This window comes from Prionailurus viverrinus, chromosome D1 (genome assembly GCF_022837055.1).
Source record: "Prionailurus viverrinus isolate Anna chromosome D1, UM_Priviv_1.0, whole genome shotgun sequence".
NCBI lineage: Eukaryota > Metazoa > Chordata > Mammalia > Carnivora > Felidae > Prionailurus > Prionailurus viverrinus.
In genome coordinates this window covers 81,855,957-81,881,323 of record NC_062570.1, presented here as the reverse complement: position 1 = coordinate 81,881,323, position 25,367 = coordinate 81,855,957, and positions in this window count along the sequence as shown.

The following is a 25,367-nucleotide window of genomic DNA, read 5'->3' as shown; positions in this document are numbered from 1 at the left end:
TGACTCTCGGTTTGGGCTCAAGTCATGATCTCATGGCTTCATGAGTTCCAGCCCCGTGTAGGGATCTGTGCTGATAGTGTAAAGCCTGCTTGGGATTCTCCCTATGTCTCTTTCTCTCTGCCCCTCCCCTGCTTGCACGATCTTTGTCTCTCTCTCTCTAAATAAATAAACTTAAAATAAAATTAAAAAAGAAAAAGAACATTCTTGGTGGAACATTCATGGGTGGCTCAGTGGGTTAAACGTCTGAGTCTTGATATGGGCCAGGATGTGATCTTGCTCTCATGAAATCAAACCCTGTGTGGGACTCTAAGCTGAGCATGGAATCTGCTTGGGATTCTCTCTCTGTCTCTCTCTCTCTGCCGCTCCCCTGCTCCTCCCCCCTCCAACTCCCTATCCCTGCTGCTACTCTTGGGTGGGCATGTGCTCTCTTTCTCTTTCTCAAAATAAATAAATAAACATTAAAAAACTTTAAAAAGATGATATTAATTTCTTCTACTAGCAGAGCATAAGATTTTATATTTACCCACATCCTTACTAAAATGGGATATTACAATATTTTTATTTTATTTTTTTAATGTTTATTTATTTCGAGAGAGAGAGACCATGCATACGCATGTGAATAGGGGAGGGACAGAGAGAGAGGGAGAGAGAGAATCCCAAGCAGGCTCCATGCTGCTAGTGCAGAGCCCAACACAGGGCTCAAACTCACAAAATGTGAGATCATGACCTGAGCGGAAATCAAGAGTCAGAGACGTTCAACTGACTGAGCCACCCAGGCACCTCTACAATATTTTTAAATCTGCAATTTTATGGATGAAAATGGCATTATAATGACACTTATTTGATTGATGAGATTGAAGATTTTAATGTATCTATTATCCATTTATATACTGTTCTGTGATATCCCTGTTGGTGTCATTGAATCATTTCTCTATTAGGGTATTCCTTTTCTGTATTGATTTGAAGGACACCTTTACACATTAAAGATATCAGCTTCCAAATCAGCTTCCCTTATGTTACTATCTTACATAACTACAGAACAATGGTTTAAAAAAAAGCCTAAGAAATTAACTTTGGTGAAAGTATATTGAAGTACAGAATTTATTTGGGTTTTATCCATTTTCCACTAATGTCTTTTTTATTCCAAGATCCCACATTGTGCTTAGTTGTCATGTCTCTTTGGTCTCTTCCAATCTGTGACAGTTCCCATCATTCTTAGCTTTCAAAATCTTGACACTTTTGAAGATTATGCCTTTAACTTTCAAAAATTATTTTTAGATATACTTAAGTTTTTATAAATTCGTATGTTAAATACATTAATACTCTTTTTGGGGTTTCCACAGTTGGTTTTAGATATAGAACACTTGGGAAGTAGTGTCCTCTTAGAAACTGTACAAATATTTAATAATATCTCTTAGCATTTTATTCTTTTATTTAAAAATGTATTTAATTTTATACTTAGTAGGATTTATTTTGATATAAACCATGACGTAGGAATATAATTTGCTCATTTGTCCCCAGATATCCAGACTTTGTCCCAATACCATTGATTGAATAACCCACCTCTTATATAACAATTTAACCTTTGTAACTGATCTATTTTTCTTTTCCTTTACCATTCCCATAATATTTTTTTTTATTCCCATAATATTAATTTGTATACTTAACAACATATCTTCATACAGTTACTTTCCATTTGAAAAATGTACTGCTTTTTTAAATCTCATAATGTTGCCATGATCAATTTCAATCAATGTAGGCATGACAACGTATAACTTGTTTATGCTTTTGGGTTTTTTTTAAGTTTTTATTTAAATTCTAGTTAGTTAACATAGAGTGTAATAGTTTCAGGAGTACAAAATAGGGATTCAACACTTCCACACAAAACCTGGTGCTTATCACATCCTTAATCCCCATCACCTATTTTACCCATTCCCTCCACCCAGCTCCCCTCTGGCAACCATCAGTTTGTTCTCTATAGTTAAGAGGCTGTTTCTTGGTTTGCCTCTCTCTCTCTTTTTCCCTTTGCTTGTTTATTTCTTAAATTCCACATGTAAGTGAGGTCATATGGTATTTGTTTTTCTCTGAGTGATTTATTTTGCTTAGCATAATACTCTGAAGCTCCATTTATGTCATTGCAAATGGCAAGATTTCATTCTTTTTTATGGTTGAGTAATATAATGGAATATTATATATTATGCATATATATATACACACACACATACATATATATGTATATATAATATAATAGCATATTATATATGTATAATATAATAGCATATTATATATATATACACATACATATGTATCTCACCTCTTCTTTATTCATTCATCAGTCAATGGACACTTGGACTGTTTGCATTGTTTGGCTATTGTATATAATGCTGCTATAAACATCAGGATGCACGTTATCTCTTAGAATTAGAATATTTTGTATTTTTAAAATTATTAGGGGTGGCTGGGTGGCTCAGTTGGTTAAGTGTCCAACTTCAGCTCAGGTCATGATCTCACGGTTCGTGAGTTCGAGCCCTGCATCGGGCTCTGTTCTGACAGCTCAGAGCCTGGAGCCTGCTTTGGATTCTGTGTCTCCCTCTCTCTGCCCCTCCCCTGCTCATGCTCTGTCTCCTTCTGTCTCAAAAATAAACATTTAAAAAAAATAAAATTATTATTATTATTATTAGTTTATTTATTTATTTATTTTGAGAGAGAGAGAGAGAGAGTATGAGCAGGCATGGGGCAGAGAGACAGGGAGAGAGAATCCTAAGAAGACTCTACAGTGTCAGGACAAAGCCCAACATGGGGCTTGAACTCATGAACCATAAGATCATGACCTGAGCCTAAACCAAGAGTTGGGAGCTTAACCGACTGAATCACCCAGGCACCCTATAATTATTATAATTTGTAATGTTTATTCATTTATTTAGAGCACATGCATGCCCATGCATGCAAGCAGGGCAAGGGCAGAGAGAGAGAGGGATAGAGAGAGAATCCAAAGCAGACTCTGCACTGTCAGCATGGAGCCTGAAACAGGAATCAAACCCATGAACTGTGAGATCATGACCTGAGCCGAAACCAAGAGTCAGATGTTTAACTGATCGAGCTACCCAGGCACCCAGAATTAGTACATTTTGTATTCTTTGGGTAAATACCCAATAGTACAATTGCTGGATCATAGGGTGGTTTTATTTTTAACTTTCTGAGGAACTTCCACATTGTTTTCCAGAGTGGCCACACCAGTTTGCATTCCCACCAACAGTGCAAGAGGGTTCCCCTTTCTCCACATCCTTGCCAACATCTATTGTTTCTTGTGTTGTTAACTTCAGCCATTCTGAAGGTGGGAGGGGATATCTCATTGTAGTTTTGATTTGCATTTCCCTAATGATCATTGATGTATGACATGAAATGAGAATTTTAATACATGGCTATGATTACTAATGTACTATAACTGCTTATTTAGTTCATTTTTTCTTCTAGATCAATTTCAGAACTATTTTGTCAAGTTCTAAATATTTCCTACTGGTGTTTCATTATGGCTTCTAAAATATGTAGCTTTATAGAGGAGATTACATTTATTCCATATCTTTTCAGTTATGTGCAATTTTTTTCTAATTGTTCAAAACTGGATTTTTTCTCTTTTCACTGTTTTATTTTAATGATAATTTTAAAGCATTTATTAACATTTATACCTATTATGCACATAGAATTTGAATTAAGACTCATTAGTAAATACTAAACAATTTCAAACTTCCAGTCAATTTAGTAAAATGAACAAACAAAACAAAACAAACAAAAAAATCCAATAAAAATAAAAACTTTAGTATTATATCTTAATAAATGCCATTAGGTATTTTTAGTTGACATTTTATTTTACATAAAAAGGTATGTTGAAAATTGCTAGCAATGAAACACCATAGAACATCAACGTCTGCTTTGTGATATACATAAAAATTGTCAAAACTATGTTGTGTTCTTACCACATAATTTTATGAAGTCATGACAATTATGTTTCAGAAGAGTTTTTAGCTATGGGAACAGTACTTATGAGGTAACAGTGTAAGTCATACTGGTTCATAAGGAAGAAAAATAATAATTTCAGTGAAATAATTAAGAAATACCTTTAAACTTAATTGAACAGGACCCATTTAGAAGAAGCAATTGTAAAAAAAAGGGGGGGGGGGTTATATCTGGTATATAAAAAAGATCAAGACACTGAGAAACACATTGGCAAAACAGACCTTTACCAGGCTATCCTATCAAATAAGCTTTCCATAAAAGTCAGGTTGATGATGATAACAAAACTTGTGTACTCCCCACCCACCCACACAGATATACACACAAATCAAATGCTGTAGAGTTGGCCAGAGCTAATAATTCTAACAGTCAAAATCAAAAAACAAGACCTGCTTAGTTGGATAATGAGCATAGGTAGAATCTTCTTGAAATACCTAAGACTTGGACATCATTACACATCTTTACTTATCATCCTCTGCCCCAAATCCAACCCTATCTTTAGGTTGGGGAAGTAAAATTATAGCTCTTAGAGGAATAAGTAATCAGAATCAGAATTTAAAAAAAAGATAATAGAGAAGTAAATAGAAATTCACAATATTTAGCATTGTAAAAATAGGTTTAACATGAATTAAAGTGTGTTGGTGGATTTTATGATTATAATAATAACCAGTGTGAATTTTTTTTCTGACAGTAAAGATGATTAAAACATTTGAAATAATCTAGTATATTTGATTTGCAATTTTATGATTAAGAGAGATTGGCTGAATTTGTAGTTAATGGCTAAATATAGGGGAAATCTAATGTAGTAAATAAAAATTATTGATGTGTAAGTGGTATGTATATACTTAGTAAAATGTTTATTTTTATGAGTTAATACATTGGATGTTAGAAAAGGTCATATAAAACTGGATTTCTTTTTACTCATTTAAACCACTCAGGTACATAATATGCTTTTGACTGTTTTTAAGTATTGGAATTTTTTTAGCGTATAGGAAAAATGACTGAAATCAAGTACAATGAAATATTTGTAGCAGATCTTTATGGTAAAATAGGGGTAATTGTTATTTTTAAATATTGTTTTGTAACTTCTAGGGTTTTTTCAACAAGTGAAATTTATCAGTCAAGCTGAGGTAGATTATGCTATAGTAAAAAACAACCAAGACGGTTAGGTTCATGTGCCAACTTGGCTAGGCTATGGTGCCCAGTTATTAAGTCAGAAACCAGTCTAGATGTTGTTATGAAGGTATTTTGTGGACATAATTAACATTTCAATCAGTTGACTCTGAAGCAAATTGTCCTCCATAGTGTGGCAGATCTCCATAAATTGAAGGCTTTAAGAGCAAAAACTGAGGATTTCTGGAGAAGTAATTCTGCCTCAAGTCTCTACTATAAAAATACTGCCAGAGGTTCCAGCCTGCTGGCTAGTCCTGTGGATTTCAACTCAGGACTCTCATATCAACTCTTACCTGAATTTCCAACCTACCAGCCTGCCCTTTAGATTTTGGAATTGCCAGATTCCATAATTACATGAGCCAATCCCCTAAAATAAATCTCTCCATATATGTCCTATGGCTGTTTCTCTGGAGAACCCTGACTTATACAATAATTTCCAAATCCAAGGAACTGAAAACCACTTGGGTTTATTTCTGTATCCTGCTCAGTTATCACTGTGGGATATCTAGGAGTATTGCCTCCATCTTGTTGTCATCCTTCTTTGGTAGGTAGACTGACCAAGCAGCCAATATCTGTAACCCTTGCGAGGCTCACTAGCAGAGGAAAAACATGATGTAGCCAAGATCCTGCCAATACCTTAGAACTTCTGCCTTGATGGGTATCACTTCCACTCACATTTCATTAGCTGTGCTATCTTATGGCAGAAAGGGTGAGGAAGATCTCTGGGGTTTCTTTTATAAGAGCACAAATCCCATTAATGGGGTGTCTGCTCCTCTCCTGGAGGATCTAATCACTTCTCAAAGGCCCTACTTCCAATACCATCACACTGAGGATTAGGATTTCAACATAAATGAATTTTGGCAGGACAGACACATTAAATCCATTGCTCTTTCTTTACTTTCTTTGTTTGTTTCCACTGTCCAACTTCTTTTTTTTTTTTTTTATGAAATTTATTGACAAATTGGTTTCCATACAACACCCAGTGCTCATCCCAAAAGGTGCCCTCCTCAATACCCATCACCCACCCTCTCCTCCCTCCCACCCCCCATCAACCCTCAGTTTGTTTTCAGTTTTTAACAGTCTCTTATGCTTTGGCTCTCTCCCATTCTAACCTCTTTTTTTTTTTTTTTTCCTTCCCCTCCCCCATGGGTTCCTGTTAAGTTTCTCAGGATCCACATAAGAGTGAAACCATATGGTATCTGTCTTTCTCTGTATGGCTTATTTCACTTAGCATCACACTCTCCAGTTCCATCCACATTGCTACAAAAGGCCATATTTCATTTTTTCTCATTGCCACATAATATTCCATTGTGTATGTAAACCACAATTTCTTTATCCGTTCATCAGTTGATGGACATTTAGGCTCTTTCCATAATTTGGCTATTGTTGAGAGTGCTGCTATGAACATTGGGGTACAAGTGGCCCTATGCATCAGTGCTCCTGTATCCCTTGGATAAATTCCTAGCAGTGCTATTGCTGGGTCATAGGGTAGGTCTATTTTTAATTTTCTGAGGAACCTCCACACTGCTTTCCAGAGCGGCTGCACCAATTTGCATTCCCACCAACAGTGCAAGAGGGTTCCCGTTTCTCCACATCCTCTCCAGCATCTATAGTCTCCTGATTTGTTCATTTTGGCCACTCTGACTGGCGTGAGGTGATACCTGATGTGGTTTTGATTTGTATTTCCCTCATAAGGAGCGACGCTGAACATCTTTTCATGTGCCTGTTGGCCATCCGGATGTCTTCTTTAGAGAAGTGTCTATTCATGTTTTCTGCCCATTTCTTCACTGGGTTATTTGTTTTTTGGGTGTGGAGTTTGGTGAGCTCTTTATAGATTTTGGATACTAGCCCTTTGTCGGATATGTCATTTGTGAATATCTTTTCCCATTCCGTTGGTTGCCTTTTAGTTTTGTTGGTTGTTTCCTTTGCTGTGCAGAAGCTTTTTATCTTCATAAGGTCCCAGTAATTCACTTTTGCTTTTAATTCCCTTGCCTTTGGGGATGTGTCGAGTAAGAGATTGCTACGGCTGAGGTCAGAGAGGTCTTTTCCTGCTTTCTCCTCTAAGGTTTTGATGGTTTCCTGTCTCACATTTAGGTCCTTTATCCATTTTGAGTTTATTTTTGTGAATGGTGTGAGAAAGTGGTCTAGTTTCAACCTTCTGCATGTTGCTGTCCAGTTCTCCCAGCACCATTTGTTAAAGAGGCTGTCTTTTTTCCATTGGATGTTCTTTCCTGCTTTGTCAAAGATGAGTTGGCCATACGTTTGTGGGTCTAGTTCTGGGGTTTCTATTCTATTCCATTGGTCTATGTGTCTGTTTTGGTGCCAATACCATGCTGTCTTGATGATGACAGCTTTGTAGTAGAGGCTAAAGTCTGGGATTGTGATGCCTCCTGCTTTGGTCTTCTTCTTCAAAATTCCTTTGGCTATTCAGGGCCTTTTGTGGTTCCATATGAATTTTAGGATTGCTTGTTCTAGTTTTGAGAAGAATGCTGGTGCAATTTTGATTGGGATTGCATTGAATGTGTAGATAGCTTTGGGTAGTATTGACATTTTGACAATATTTATTTTTCCAATCCATGAGCAGGGAATGTCTTTCCATTTCTTTAAATCTTCTTCAATTTCCTTCATAAGCTTTCTATAGTTTTCAGCATACAGATCCTTTACATCTTTGGTTAGATTTATTCCTAGGTATTTTATGCTTCTTGGTGCAATTGTGAATGGGATCAGTTTCTTTATTTGTCTTTCTGTTGCTTCATTGTTAGTGTATAAGAATGCAACTGATTTCTGTACATTGATTTTGTATCCTGCAACTTTGCTGAATTCCTGTATCAGTTCGAGCAGACTTTTGGTGGAGTCTATCGGATTTTCCATGTATAATATCATGTCATCTGCAAAAAGCGAAAGCTTGACTTCATCTTTGCCAATTTTGATGCCTTTGATTTCCTTTTGTTGTCTGATTGCTGATGCTAGAACTTCCAGCACTATGTTAAACAGCTGCGGTGAGAGTGGGCATCCTTGTCGTGTTCCTGATCTCAGGGAAAAAGCTCTCAGTTTTTCCCCGTTGAGGATGATGTTAGCTGTGGGCTTTTCATAAATGGCTTTTATGATCTTTAGGTATGTTCCTTCTATCCCGACTTTCTCAAGGGTTTTTATTAAGAAAGGGTGCTGGATTTTGTCGAAGGCTTTTTCTGCATCGATTGACAGGATCATATGGTTCTTCTCTTTTTTTTTTGTTAATGTGATGTATCACGTTGATTGATTTGCGAATGTTGAACCAGCCCTGCATCCCAGGAATGAATCCCACTTGATCATGGTGAATAATTCTTTTTATATGCCGTTGAATTCGATTTGCTAGTATCTTATTGAGAATTTTTGCATCCATATTCATCAGGGATATTGGCCTGTAGTTCTCTTTTTTTACTGGGTCTCTGTCTGGTTTAGGAATCAAAGTAATACTGGCTTCATAGAATGAGTCTGGAAGTTTTCCTTCCCTTTCTATTTCTTGGAATAGCTTGAGAAGGATAGGTATTATCTCTGCTTTAAACGTCTGGTAGAACTCCCCTGGGCAGCCATCTGGTCCTGGACTCTTATTTGTTGGGAGATTTTTGATAACCGATTCAATTTCTTCGCTGGTTATGGGTCTGTTCAAGATTTCTATTTCCTCCTGATTGAGTTTTGGAAGAGTGTGGGTGTTCAGGAATTTGTCCATTTCTTCCAGGTTGTCCAATTTGTTGGCATATAATTTTTCATAGTATTCCCTGATAATTGTTTGTATCTCTGAGGGATTGGTTGTAATAATTCCATTTTCATTCATGATTTTATCTATTTGGGTCATCTCCCTTTTCTTTTTGAGAAGCCTGGCTAGAGGTTTGTCAATTTTGTTTATTTTTTCAAAAAACCAACTCTTGGTTTCGTTGATCTGCTCTACAGTTTTTTTAGATTCTATATTGTTTATTTCTGCTCTGATCTTTATTATTTCTGTTCTTCTGCTGGGCTTAGGCTGCCTTTGCTGTTCTGCTTCTAGTTCCTTTAGGTGTGCTGTTAGATTTTGTATTTGGGATTTTTCTTGTTTCTTGAGATAGGCCTGGATGGCAATGTATTTTCCTCTCAGGACTGCCTTTGCTGCGTCCCAAAGCGTTTGGATTGTTGTATTTTCATTTTCGTTTGTGTCCATATATTTTTTAATTTCTTCTCTAATTGTCTGGTTGACACACTCATTCGTTAGTAGGGTGTTCTTTAACCTCCATGCTTTTGGAGGTTTTCCAGACTTTTTTCTGTGGTTGATTTCAAGCTTCATTGCATTGTGGTCTGAAAGTAAGCATGGTATAATTTCAATTCTTGTAAACTTATGAAGGGCTGTTTTGTGACCCAGTATGTGATCTATCTTGGAGAATGTTCCATGTGCACTCGAGAAGAAAGTATATTCTGTTGCTTTGGGATGCAGAGTTCTAAATATATCTGTCAAGTCCATCTGATCCAATGTCTCATTCAGGGCCCTTGTTTCTTTATTGACCGTGTGTCTAGATGATCTATCCATTTCTGTAAGTGGTGTATTAAAGTCCCCTGCAATTACCACATTCTTATCAATAAGGTTGCTTATGTTTATGAGTAATTGTTTTATATATTTGGGGGCTCCGGTATTCGGCGCATAGACATTTATAATTGTTAGCTCTTCCTGATGGATAGACCCTGTAACTATTATATAATGTCCTTCTTCATCTCTTGTTACAGCCTTTAATTGAAAGTCTAGTTTGTCTGATATAAGTATGGCTACTCCAGCTTTCTTTTGGCTTCCAGTCGCATGATAAATAGTTCTCCATCCCCTCACTCTCAATCTAAAGGTGTCCTCAGGTCTAAAATGAGTCTCTTGTAGACAGCAAATAGATGGGTCTTGTTTTTTTATCCATTCTGATACCCTATGTCTTTTGGTTGGCGCATTTAATCCATTTACATTCAGTGTTATTATAGAAAGATATGGGTTTAGATTCATTGTGATGTCTGTATGTTTTATGCTTATAGTGATGTCTCTGGGACTTTGTCTCACAGGGTCCCCCTTAGGATCTCTTGTAGGGCTGGTTTAGTGGTGACAAATTCCTTCAGTTTTTGTTTGTTTGGGAAGACCTTTATCTCTACTTCTATTCTAAATGACAGACTTGCTGGATAAAGGATTCTTGGCTGCATATTTTTTCTGTCTAGCACCCTGAAAATCTCGTGCCAATTCTTTCTGGCCTGCCAAGTTTCAAAAGAGAGATCAGTCACGAGTCTTATCGGTCTCCCTTTATATGTGAGGGCACGTTTACCCCTTGCTGCTTTCAGAATTTTCTCTTTATCCTTGTATTTTGCCAGTTTCACTATGATATGTCGTGCAGAAGATCGATTCAAGTGACGTCTGAAGGGAGTTCTCTGTGCCTCTTGGATTTCAATGCCTTTTTCCTTCCCCAGTTCAGGGAAGTTCTCAGCTATGATTTCTTCAAGTACCCCTTCAGCACCTTTCCCTCTCTCTTCCTCCTCTGGGATACCAATTATGCGTATATTATTTCTTTTTAGTGTATCACTTAGTTCTCTAATTTTCCCCTCATACTCCTGGATTTTTTTATCTCTCTTTTTCTCAGCTTGCTCTTTTTCCATAACTTTATCTTCTAGTTCACCTATTCTCTCCTCTGCCTCTTCAAGCCGAGCCGTGGTGGTTTCCATTTTGTTATGCATTTCGTTTAAAGCGTTTTTCAGCTCCTCGTGACTGTTCCTTAGTCCCTTGATCTCTGTAGCAAGAGATTCTCTGCTGTCCTGGATACTGTTTTCAAGCCCAGCGATTAATTTTATGACTATTATTCTAAATTCACTTTCTGTTATGTTATTTAAGTCCTTTTTGATCAGCTCATTAGCTGTTGTTATTTCCTGGAGATTCTTCTGAGGGGAATTCTTCCGCTTGGTCATTTTGGATAGCCCCTGGCGTAGTGAGGACCTGCAGGGCACTTCCCCTGTGCTGTGGTGTATAACTGGAGTTGGTGGGCGGGGCCGCAGTCCGACCTGATGTCTGCCCCCAGGCCACCGCTGGGGCCACGGTCAGACTGGTGTGTGCCTTCTCTTCCCCTCTCCTAGGGGCGGGATTCACTGTGGGGTGGTGTGGCTCGTCTGGGCTACTTGCACCCTGCCAGGCTTGTGATGCTGGGGATCTGGCGTATTAGCTGGGGTGGGTAGGCAAGGTGCTCGGGGGCAGGAGGGGCAGGCTTAGATCGCTTCTCCTTAGGTGATCCACTTCAGGAGGGGCCCTGTGGCAGCGGGAGGGAGTCAGATCCGCTGCCGGAGGTTTGGCTCCGCCGAAGCGCAGAGTTGGGTGTTTGCGCCCAGCGAGCAAGTTCCCTGGCAGGAACCGGTTCCCTTTGGGATTTCGGCTGGGGGATGGGCGGGGGAGATGGCGCTGGCGAGCGCCTTTGTTCCCCACCAAACTGAGCTCTGTTGTCAGGGGGCTCAGCAGCTCTCCCTCCCTTTGTCCTCCAGCCTTCCCGCTTTCCGAGCAGAGCTGTTAACTTATGACCTCCCAGACGCTAAGTCGCGCTTGTTGTGGGAACACAGTCCGTCAGGCCCCTCCGCTTTTGCAAGCCAGACTCGGGGGCTCTGCTTGGCCGGCGAGCCGCCCCTCCGCCCCGGCTCCCTCCCGCCAGTCCGTGGAGCGCGCACCGCCTCGCCGCCCTTCCTACCCTCTTCCGTGGGCCTCTCGTCTGCGTTTGGCTCCGGCGACTCCGTTCTGCTAATCCTTTGGCGGTTTTCTGGGTTATTTAGGCAGGTGTAGATGGAATCTAAGTGATCAGCAGGACGTGCGGTGAGCCCAGCGTCCTCCTAAGCCGCCATCTTTATCTAATCTCCACTGTCCAACTTCTATAACTCTTGCATACAGTTTTTGATAAATTTTTATGGGAAAGTCCAGAGGCCTAGGGCTAATTGAAAGTAAGCATTACCTCATCATCATTCTCGATCTCAAGCAACACACCTCTTTCTTCAAAGAACAAACTGAGAAAGGCTCACACCCTCCATCTAATTTTTAGAGGAATTTTAATCTTTGTTAATCATCCAAGTCATTGCACAAAACTCCCTTGTTGATTTTGAAATTTCGATGGTTCACTTGTAGAGTGGAAATTACAAGTAGCTATACAACCATGGCCCAATTCCAGACTTTAGACATTTTTGGTTGTTGTTTACTCTTGAAACTAGTACTAAATGCCACCATACTTCTAAGATAAAATGATGCAAATTTTAATATCAAAGATCATAATTTATAATAATAAATTGAGGAAAAATACATCGAGGTTTTATATTAGATTTTAAAGCTTTTCCCATATACTCTATGTCATTAAATAACAAATCCATGAGGTTGGCATTGTTATTGTTCTCTTTCACATAAGGAAACAGGATAAATGATGGTTATTAACTGCATCCGAGTCACACAGCTAATAGATGACTGTTCAGGGACTGGTAAACAGCACTTCTGACTCATGCCATTTTCATCACACTGAATTTTCTGTATTAAAATGCAATATAAAAAAATGACAGAAAACGCTGTTCTTTCCAGTAAAAATGTGTGAGACACGTGGTGACAAGAAATGCACACTTGATGATAATAATGATAATAAAACATTTGGCTCTCTATCATATTCAGTAAGAATTTAATTCGAAGTATTAATTCTGCAGCCCTCAATGTTCCTCAGTCATCAGAGAAATGTCAAATTATTACCTTATTAAGCCAGACGCCTTATTTGAAAGCTACAATGTGTCAAGTACTACACTGGGCTCAAATGCATCATCCACACTGGTCCTGACTTCAAAACACATACAAATAACTGAGAAGACCACAACATTTGCCTGAAATAATAATACTTATGTGGCTTGGATTGAGTAGAAACATGAGTTCAACAGTTTTGCAGATCATCAAAATGTGGGTAATCGTGAGATGAAGGATAAGAAATGTGATATCAGTGCTGCACCCTTAAATGTTTAAATGTATCTGTGGAAGCAATTATTAGTACTGTTGACCTTCCAAGACTGAGCCAAATTGCCTGCTTAGTCACTAAATGATGATAACTGATTTGATGTCTAGAAGAAGGAAGAAGAATTACAAAGAAGGGAAGTTCATGCTTCCTGGAGCCTGAGAAGTGGAGATGGTCTTCGTGAAACGGTGGTGATAAGCATGTTGTCAGGGGTGTGGAAAAACCTGGGTTTGACTGGGCATTGAGTTAGCAATGAGAAAAACTCCCTTTAGAGTAAAGCAAGTGTTCTTCCATCTCCATGGAATTTGTGTGTGTGGTGGGGGAGAGGGGTGGGGAGGTGGCGACTAGGACATGCTTCTCAAACCCAAAAGTATATGAAGTGATAGTGTTACTTGTTTAAAAAATATATATTCAGGGGCTCCTGGGTGGCTCAGTTGGTTAAGCGTCTGACTTTGGCTCAGGTCATGGTCTCATGGTTTGAGAGTTTGAACCCCACATCAGGCTCTGTAATGATTGCTTAGAGCCTGGAGCCTGCTTTGGATTCTGTGTCTCCCTCTCTCTCTTCCCTTCCCGCACTCATGCTCTGTCTCTGTCTCAAAAATAAATAAACATTAAAAAAATATATTCAGATTCAATAGATTTGTGTGAGACCTGAGATTTTGAATTTTAAGAAATCTCCTGTGGCTATTGGTCCATTCACCATGCTTTGAGTAGCAAGATCCCAGGGCACAAGAAAGAATCATATAATGGGAAAAGGCTCAGGAAATTCAGGTGAGGAAACAGGGGTAGGTTGTATTGGGAAGTGTATTCAGAGAGAGGCATAGAAGTGTTTTGTATGGCACGAAGCATCTAGATGAGAGGCAGAATAGAGAGTACAGGTGTGAACATAGGCTGTAATGCTGATGATGCTAAGCTTTAGGGACTCACACTGAAAAGCCAACATAGTAAGATATTTTTCAGCACCATTGCTTAAAGCCACTGTCTCTTTCATTCTCACTTCTACCCTCTTTCTCTTTGTCTGGTGGTGCTGCAGAGGCTATGGGTATCTTTGGGATCCAACTAATGGGAAATTGGCTCAAGGATACATTTATGTTTAACAGGATGTGTTTATGTAGCTTGCAGTCATCTCCATGTATATTATTTTTAGCCATCTCAGTGTAACGTGACTTGCATGAATAATCCTAACTCTTAATAGGCCATGTCACTCAGTAGTAAGAGTGAATGTTGCATGGCCAGATGCCATATCATGATGTGAACTTTCCCAGTGCATCTGGGTATTGGAAGTATGCTGGTAGTGGAGAAGAAACAAGGTTTGAAATGAATGGAACCAAAATCTAGTCTGAGGAATACTTTTTCATTCATCAGATATAATATTTAATGCTGCTTATTCGGCTCTTAACAACATCTAGTCCAAATAGAGGTTTTCTCCTATGAGGAATGTTCTCAATAATGTAGCATATAAAATTATTACTGCATTATATAATGAAATTATTTTTCATAGCTCACTGTATGCAGTCTGTAGAAATTATTGTGATATTTAGAAGTATATTGTAATGATTTTTTCTTAGTATATCCAAGCAGCAATTTATTTTTTTACTTACCTTATTTATTTATTTATTTATTTATTTATGTTAAATATAACTTATCGTCAAGTTAGTTAACATGCAGTATTTACAGTGTGCTCTTAGCTTTGGGAGTAGATTCCCATGATTCATTGCTTACATACAACACCAAGTGCTCATCCTAACAAGTTCCCTCCTCAATGCTCATCACCCATTTTCCCCTCTTCCCCGTGCTCCCCTCATCAACCCTCAGTTTGTTCTCTGTATTTAAGAGTCTCTAATGGTTTGCTTCCCTCCCTCTCTGTAACTTTCACCCCCTTTCCCTCCCCCATGGTCTTCTGTTAAGTTTCTCAGGATCCACCTTTGAGTGAAAACATATTGTATCTGTCTCTCTCTGACTGACTTATTTCACTTGGCATAATACCCTCCAGTTCCATCCACATTGTTGCAAAAGGCAAGATTTCATTCTTTCTCATTGCCAAGTAGTATTCCATTGTGTATATAAACCAAATCTTCTTTATCCATTCATCAGTTGATGGACATTTGAGCTCTTTCCATAATTTGGCTATTGTTGAAAGTGCTGTTATAAACATTGGGGTACATGTGTCACTATGAATCATCACTCCTGTATCCTCTGGATAAATTCCTAGTAGTACTATTGCTGGGTCATAAGGTAGTTCTATTTTTAATTTTTTTGAGGAACTTCCACACTGTTTTCCAGAATGGCTGCACCAGGTTGCATTCCCACCAACAGTGCAAGAGGGTTCCTGTTTCTCCACATTCTTGCCAACATCTGTTGTTTCCCAATGCAGTAATTTATTAAGAAAAGATACATTTTGAATATAAGGAATGAATAGACTATTATTTTGATGAAAAATTAAGCTAACAAAGTAGAATGAATTTTATGAGTAAGAAAAAAGAAAAATGGATATTTCTCTGATTTGAAATGAAACAGTAACATGAATAAAAAAAGCATAAAATTCACACTACAACACTGTAGTGTTTTTATTTCATTATAATGAAAACATCTAGAACTGGTTAAAGGTTATCACTAATGTAAAATTTTTAATATCATTCACCGAATAAGAAAATTTGAACTGCCACAAAATCTCACAATCCACATATGAAAAAACACTTCATAGAATATTGCTGAATTTTTTTTCCAAATTTGACAGGCATCTTAAAAACTTACATTGAAGTTTTTAAACTTAAAAGTTTAAAACTTTTAAGTTTTAAAACTTAAAAACTTACATCTCCAGAAAATATTACAAAGAGTATTGTCATATGGAGAAACATTCAAAGGGTATGCAGGCCAAGAAGTGTAAGAAAAATTTTATAAAGGGATATCAGGCAGGTTACAATAAAAATGTCATATTTCTAGTGTTTTTGCTGTTTTTGATATATATTATTTATAGTTCATAATTTTTTAAATTTCTTATCTAATTCTAAATAAATAATATTATCCTTGGTTGGGGAGAGAGATCAGGGGTGTGATGGGATTCTAGCACCTGTAACTGTGGAGAGGTATTACAAATGGATGGACAAGTACTTGGAGAAAAACAGGGGTGAGCAACGAATGGCCCCCCCAGTGACATTCAGACATGTACATACACGCATGTACTCCCATAGACATACTAAATCTCAAGGTTCCAAATGAAATATCTATGGGTAGTGTTCAAAATCCTCTCTTCTTGGGTTTTAACAATAATTTAATAGTTCAGAGCTTCAGCTTTGGAATCACAATTATGGGATCATAACTGAGTTCTTACCTACATTGACTTCCATATTGTTTTCCATATTGGTAACATAGGGATCACAGGGTGGTCATGAGGATTACTTAGCAACCTCATCATTATTGACTCTTTGCATAATCATTCAGTTGTCTCTTGTGAAGAAAGAAATGGAGGAGGTCCTGGAAGAAGCATAAAGTTCAAAGGCAAGTTGTCTTCCTTTACCTTATCTTAGGAAGATTTTCAGTAGGAAGAGGAAGAAGAAGAAGAAGAAGAAGAAGAAGAAGAAGAAGGAAGAGGAAGAGGAGGAGGAGGGGAAGGAGAAGGAGAAGAAGGAAGGAGAAGAAGAAGAAGGAAGAAGGAGAAGAAGAAGAAGAAGAAGGAAGGAGAAGAAGAAGGAAGGAGAAGGAGAAGGAGGAGGAGGAGGAGGAGGAGGAGAAGAAGAAGAAGAAGAAGAGGAAAAAGAAGGAAAGTACGTTTGTGTTAAAATCAAATATAGCCCCAGGACTATCAGGCTGAAAAACAGGGGTAACTTTTGATAGCATAATGCAAAATAATGTAAAATTTTGGGACCCTAGCACTAATTATAAACAGCCATAGTTTATTAGGTAGTTTAATTATAATGTGATATATTTTGTATTTTGAACATATATTATTATCTAGCTATATAGATAGTTCAGACTTTGACTTAAGGTAGACTTGATTTTGAATTTATTAACTTTTTTTAATGTTTATTCATTTTTTGAGAGACAGAGAGAGACAGAGCATGAGGGGGGAGGGGCAGAGAGAGAGAGAGAGAGAGACACACAGAATCCAAAGCAAGCTCCAGGCTCTAAACTGACAGCACAGAGTGTGACACAGGGCTCAAAGTCACAAACCGTGAGATCATGACCTGAGCTGAAGTCAGACTCTTAACCGACTGAGCCACCCAGATGCCCCTATTTTGAATTTCAATTCTTCTTCTCCCTTGTCCTCTGAGGTTGACAGGTGTGCCTCCTAACTTCCAGAAGCTGGTAATGATGCCAACACTAGGTGAACCCTTACTATTCCAGGCACTGTGTTATGGAAGAGCTTATGATGTTATCTTGTTGCATAATCATACTACTCCTATGTGGTAGATTCTGTTGTTATCAATATTTTGTAGATGAGGCACAGAAAAATCAGGAACTTGCCCAACGTAAAAGAACTAGCAGGTGAAATGTACGATTTGCAGAAATTCTGACTACAGAGCACATGCCCTACATACCGTTTTTGGCTGGGAAGGAAAGAAAGAATACAAAATAAACAATGGAAAACAAGAAAGCATATTATGAAGCACCACTTTGTGGCCTCATGTGTAACATTTTTAACTGCAGCAAAGGCAGAAAAGGCTATTGAAGCCTGTTCTACACTGAGGAAGCCCTCATGAGGGAAATGACTCAAACTGATGCCTGCAGGAAGAACCAGCATTTAGATAAACAATTAAAACAACCAAATTACAGAAAGTGAGTGGGAAGACATGCCATAATCCCATCACTGTTACATTCCGTGGAGCCAGACCTCAGCAATAAAAAGAAGCAAGCCTTTGCCCCAGCACATATTTTGACCCAAATTAGAGAAAGCCAGTAGAAGTAGGCCCAAACAAGCCATTGTTTCCCACTGTCTTAAAACAAATGGAATGTCCTGATGCAAATCATAAATCTTGCTGGCTAAGCTCTCAAGAGTAATAGCAATAGGTTATTTGTGTGTTTAAGGCACAGATGACCATTTTTTTCCCTCCAATGGGAAATTATTTAACAGTCATACAGTAAGGCCGCAGAAGAGTCTGAGTCAGTTTGTGCCAAATCACACTTCAAGGAATGTTTCAGTATCAAAATGTACCTGTACTTCCCCTGGCAAGAAAGCTGTTATTGAGATATATGAGCCTGGTTGTACAAGAAGGAGTTCTACCAGTTCTGGGGAAATCATGAGTCACAGTAACTCAGTCCTCAGGAGATCTTGGCAGAAAGCAAGCATTACTTCACAACGACGACACAATCTGCATGGGATACCTCTGTGAATGGTCAGTGATGAATGGCCAATGGGAACATGGGGCTTCGCTTTAGCTGAAAGAGTTCTGACATAGCACACCTGTGAGTACTGCTCTTTATTTTGGGAATAGCAACAAATGTTTTTGATTCTTGGCTCCCAGAACATCTAGTTATATTTATTGATTGAATAACTGAAACAAGATGACTCTGGCATCTCAAGGCATTGTTAAAGTTGGGGGATATTTTTTTCACATCTCAGAGCCAAAACCTTCACTTCATTTTGAACTCCAAAAGAGCTGAATATAATATTTAGCCTGACATTCATTTTTAAATGTAAAAGCTTAAATTATCTGAGTTCATGTTAATTCTGCAATCGTGCCCAGTGCGGCTATCTTCGTGAGATGCCTCAGGTTCAGATGAGGAGGAATTTGTGTGGCAGAATGTCACTAAAGATGTATGGCTTTACTTTCAAATTACGTGACTGGGCTCCTAAGACTATAATTTGACCTCAGTTTTTCTTTATATCTGTCTGGCTGTGATATCTTCATGAAGTCCGTCAGGAATCAATAAGGATATATAGGTCTTTGGTCCTTGAATTATAAAATTTTAGGACCTTACAGATGTCAAGTCCAATTTCTTCCAGTGGTGTTTCCCCCTACCTAAGGTAATAGTTGAAATATGTAACTACTAGGATGTCCAAGAGACATTGACCACTAAGAGACAAAAAGCATTCAGGCTAGCCACAAAATAGTAACCCATACCGGTAAATTTATTGCCTAAATATCAACTATCTGGTCTACCGTTCCATCCAAAATACTGCCAACAATTAATAACAAGAAAAAATATCCAAAGAACTCACATAACACAAGTTTACATTGCTAGTTGTTAGCAAATGAGTACAAGAACGATCTTTTACCTTCCTAAAGCAGAGAGCCTTGAATCTGAGATCTACAACTTAGTATGATGATAACATATGAACCAGTGAGGACAGTGATTGTGTATACATTCATTCATTCACTAAATATTTGTTAAATGTCAACATGTACCTGGCTTTTAAACTAAACCTTGAAGGACAGGTCAAAAAGCACATTTCAGATAATTAATTAATATTGGTTAACTGACTTGATGATTGAATGGACAACACTATTTCATAAGGTTCTGGGAAGATTAAATGAGGAAACATTTGTATTACCTACAAGAGAGTACATGCTCAATATATATTTATTTTTTAATTAATTAATTAATTTTTGTTTGTCAATATATATTTAACACATATTTACTAATTAATTTTATTTCTTCATACTATTGCATTCTTTCTCAATGTATATCCCTATTATGACATATAAAATGTATATTTCTCCAGCTCACAGAGAATTTTCAATATATCCTCTTTTTCTGTTTTTCTTTCCCCCAGGGGGAAGTTCAAAAAACTAGTTAATGATTTCAATAAACAGATATCCATATGTTTAAGTTTCTACTTATAAATACCTACGTCATGCATTTTATCACTCAATGTTCACTTAACTCTTAGCTCTAGCATTTTCTAGACTTTGTGAAAAACAAAATATATAAGGCATAATGATGTCTTTGTAGTACCTTCAGTTCTGAGACAAAGTAAAACTTACTTTGGCTAGTGTAACATTTTCTACACTATGTACTGCAGAATGCTAGGGGGGTTGCAAGATGTTCATGGGCAATTTTGACAAAACTCTAGGTTAAACAGACTTTTAAATTATAGGACTTCCCTGATTTTTTAATATCTCGTGAGTGCTGTGAAATTCTAACAACAATGGTAAAATACATAATGCAGTGTTTCTCAAACTTACTTGACCTTAGAACACTTATATTTATCAGAATGCCTATTCACATTTTTCAGGATGCTAGTCCTTCACAGACCTGATTTTGGAAAATGACTCAAGGGTTGGGAATCAGGAACACCTGGGCACTCATCATTTCTCTGCCGCCGACAACTGTATGACATTAGGAAAGTTGTTTAACTTTTCTGTACCTCTATTTCTTAAACACTTAAATGGGGGTAATGAAACCAACAGCAGCATCCTCTCACTATCGTCTGGAAGAGGAAGTAGGAAAACAAATGTGAAAATAATTTTGAAAAGTTACATTGGTATACACTCGTACACCCTGGTAAGTCAGCTGGAAGCAAATAATATAATTTACAGAATTATACTAACTACTTTATTGTGTGATTCTGCTGAAGCATTTCCTGTGATGATTATGAAAATCTTAAAAGGATTGATTTTCATTAAAAATTAAAAGAATAGCTACAGATTGTCAAGCAATGATTACAATGCTTGTAATTTTTCAATATCTGCGTAAAAGGATTCTGGTTTCTGCATTATTACTTTAGCAATTTGATAGAAAAACTTCAGAAGCAGATGTCTCAGAGTTGCCAAATAGCTTCACACAAAATTGTACTCATATGTAGAAACAAGCAGCATGATGTAATTTTTGGATTATCTTCATAAAAGAATGTTAATGTGTTTCACTTAATTCCCAATGCATATTCAACTGAGATTTTTTTTTTTATCAAAAAACAATATGTAATAGTTTTAAAATTCTTTATAGAATCATGGACTAAGACCAAAATAGTTAGGCATCAGTCCTTTGAAATACATGTAGAAATGTGTATGGGATGAACAGTTTTAGGAAAACATAAGTTTCTCTTTCAGTATGTCACAGGGAAAATGGTTATTATCTTTATTGTGATCATGGATTGAAAGTTCTCAAAAACATTATTGGTGTGTTGACTTGGGTATTTCATTGCCTTTGTGGTTTTCCTAGAATGTTGTACATCCAGTACAAAGATGGTGTACTTTCCCCCAGACAACTGAGAGAAAGTAAGGGCTAATGGGAAGAGAGAAAGAAAGCTAATGGAAAAGGTCAGGGATGCTCAGTGACCAGAATGAGTGTAATGAAAGCAGACAGTTTAGCCTTGTCCTTCTGTGCTACAAAAGGCAATGCTAATCTAGGAGAGAAAGTCAGAATGCTGCATTAAAATTCAGGATGACGTAAATAAGAACATTGGCTTTCTCACATTCAAGCTATATGGTCTTGGAGGCAAGTCACATGTTGCTTGAACCCTAGTTTTCCTTTTTGCAATATGGAGAGTTTGTTATTTACCTCAGAGGTGGAAAGAAGTATTAAATGAAAAGATAAATCAGTAATAGTGTCTGGTATATGGTAGTCACTTAATATATATTCATTTAGAAACATGTGTTGGGTAGAGAAACCCCTGCTCTTTGACCAACTGAAGGTACCCTTCTCGTTATTTCTAATATTCATTTCATATGCACCATTTTAATGAAAAACCAGCCCCCTTGAAATCCTTCAAAGCAACAGAAAAAGAATGTAGGAGTGCAGTGTTTACTACCGACACTCTAAACACTTTCTTCCCTTGTGCATGTGGGACCTCCAGACTGGATGAGGAAACTCCCTGTTTGGTTCTACCTTTTGAGACCACCCAGAAGCTCCATCTGGGGTAGTCAACTGTGGCTCATTTTCCCTGGACTGGGAGCCAAGAGGAACCTATTACACATCTGCTCTGCTCTCTGTCTTGAATACCTAGTCTCTTTATAGTGTAATTCTAAGAAATGGACCCAAAGTCTGAGCCACATGTCTTTAAGCTGGTCTATCTGTGAGCTTTTACCTCCTGGCTCTAGCCAGAGAGTCCTGTCCCTCTCAAAGGAATACAAATCACTTTCTTAAATTTCGTCTATAAGCAACATCTGCTTAAATGTTTTCCATTAAATTGACCCATCCAGAAATTAATCAATACGTATTTTATGATGTTAAAGAATCCCCCAAATCTCTACTACTTAACTCATTAAAGACTCCATCCTTCCATACAGGTTCATATTCAGCTATCCCACTGTTTTGCCAAAGACAATCATACCTTTCAGGTAACAATCAGAAGGCAGTATCATGCGATAATTCATATTTAGAGGATTCTGAAGTGCTACAGGTCTGAGCTCAAATTTCAGATTCACTAGTTATTATTTCTGTGACACTCAACAAGACACTTGGCTTCTCTTCATGTCACTTTCATAATCAATACATGAAAATAACAGTATCTGTCATAGGACAGTTGTGAAATTTAAATTATAAAATATATGTAGAGGGCAAAGCAAAATGCTGTTGTCACAGTAAATTTTCAGGTACTGTTACTTATTCTGATAATAATTACTATGTTTTTATTTTTTAAAATTAGGCATAGGGAGACAGTCAAATGTAAAATTGCCTTTGGATACATTGAATTAGGGAAAGAGAAGGTGCAGCCTAAGTTAGAAATCAACTAATGAAGAATTTATTTTAAGAAAATTGATCCAGGGGCGCCTGGGTGGCGCAGTTGGTTAAGCGTCCGACTTCAGCCAGGTCACGATCTCGCGGTCCGTGAGTTCGAGCCCCGCGTCAGGCTCTGGGCTGATGGCTCGGAGCCTGGAGCCTGTTTCCCATGCTGTGTCTCCCTCTCTCTCTGCCCCTCCCCCGTTCATGCTCTGTCTCTCTCTGTCCCAAAAATAAATAAAAAACGTTGAAAAAAAAATTAAAAAAAAAAAGAAAATTGATCCAGTTTTGGATAAGAATTCAAAAATGCAAATTAATATATAATGGAAAGTAGCTGGCTGTTTCTCACGAGTTCTTGAACTTTCGTTGGCTACTCCAAAGTATTTTTAAAAAGCACTTCTCAACATTTATTTATTTTTGGGACAGAGAGAGACAGAGCATGAACGGGGGAGGGGCAGAGAGAGAGGGAGACACAGCATCGGAAACAGGCTCCAGGCTCCGAGCCATCAGCCCAGAGCCTGACGCAGGGCTCGAACTCACGGACCGCGAGATCGTGACCTGGCTGAAGTCGGACACTTAACCGACTGCGCCACCCAGGCGCCCCAAAAAGCACTTCTAAAGAGGATAGTTCTCTAACTCAACCACTAAATACATTATGTAACTGAATTATTTCAAACCTAGTTTAGAATTGCGTTTTGTTGTATTTTTTAGGTTAAGAAAGGTGTCACTAATTTTTTACAATTCTGTTTTCATGTATTTGTGTAAAAATACTTCCTTCAAGTTGTCTTTTCTCATGGATTTAAGAAAATTATAATTTTCTTATTTGTTCCTTACTGCAACTGAAAATGAGAAATTTAATATAAGTTTTTAGATATTCTGATATACAGTTTCAACAAACCCGACAACTAAAATCTAAGAGTTCATAAATATCAATATAGTGTATTCAAGATTCCCATGGTTAAATTCCATTGTAGATATATGATCCCATAATCACAATTCCTGGATCTCTAATTATATAATGGCTATGGTTAGTGGAATGGAGACCAAAGCATTTTTTTACAATGCAGTTTAGAAATAGGATGATTTCACAGATATCCAGTGTTGCAATATATTCAAGGGTAGAGAAAGCTATTTGGATATTATACACTAAGAATAAGACCTCACCTAATATATTCAGACACATGCAGTTAATTTTTCTGTATCTCATGTGATTTAACTCTCCAGTTTGCTATATTTGGACAGAGCTACAGTCAAACTGCTCTTGTGTGACTATCATAGACACATCAAATCAACTGAAGCCATATTTCGCAAAATATGTAATCCCAATCTGAATGTGTAGTAAAGGTATCCTTCTGTTTGTGCCCTATTCATTTTGCAATATTGACAGCCAATGTGAAGAGAATTTTAGGAATGATAAGATTTGACAGATATGACCTACTCCCCCCCCTCCCCCACTTTCATAGATTACTATCTGTGGAAAGTAAAGAATAATCAGTGAGTCATGTAGTCACAAATATAAACTATCGCTCTAGTAGAGTGCTTAAAATTACAATCTGTGTCACTTTTAAAGAATTTTAAGAATGATATACCTTATTATTAATTGGCATAATTTCTTCTTCTTTTTTAATGTTTATTTATTTTTGAGAGACAGAGACAGAGTGGGAGCAGGCAAGGGGCAGAGAGAGAGGGAGACACAGAATCTGAAGCAGGCTCCAGACTCTGAGCTGTCAGCACAGAGCCCGACACGGGCCTCAAACTCAACAAACCACAAGATCATGACCTGAGCTGAAGTCGGCCACTTAACTGACTAGCCACCCAGGCACCCTTGGCATGATTTCTTTTTAAAGGAATTTGATCCATGTATTAGGGAGTCACAAAACTGCATATTTAAGGGCCAGTTTTTTAATCTCCTAGAAATGTATACCTTATATGAGATCAAATGACACTAGTTCAAATATATTCATTGCAACATTATACTAGCAAAGTTTGGAAAACAATAAAATTCCTAACAGTACAGTGGTTTAGGTGACACATGTTCTTCAATTTAATGAACTGTAAAGAGCCAGCAGACATGTAACATGCCTATATCTATGACTAAATGTTTAATGTATGATATGGAATCAAAGTGGTATTTATTTATGTCCACAATGCTGAAACTATTCATATAGAGAAGAAAATATAAAATTGAAGATATTTAGGACACTGACATGCAGAAAAATGAACCTGGACCACTTTCTTACACCATCCACAAAAATAAACTCAAAATGGATGAAAGACCTAACCGTAAGACAGGAAGCCATCAAAATCCTCGAGGAGAAAGCAGGCAAAAAACCTCTTTAACCTTGGCCACAGCAACTTCTTACTCAACATGTCTCCAGAGGCAAGGGAAACAAAAGCAAAAATGAACTACTGGACTTCATCAAAATAAACAGCTTCTGCACAGCGAAGGAAACAATCAGCAAAATTAAAAGGCAACTGACAGAATGGGAGAAGATATTTGCAAACGACATATCAGATAAAGGGTTAGTATCCAAAATCTATAAAGAACTTATCAAGCTCAACACCCACAAAAAACCACAAATAATCCGGTGAAGAAAT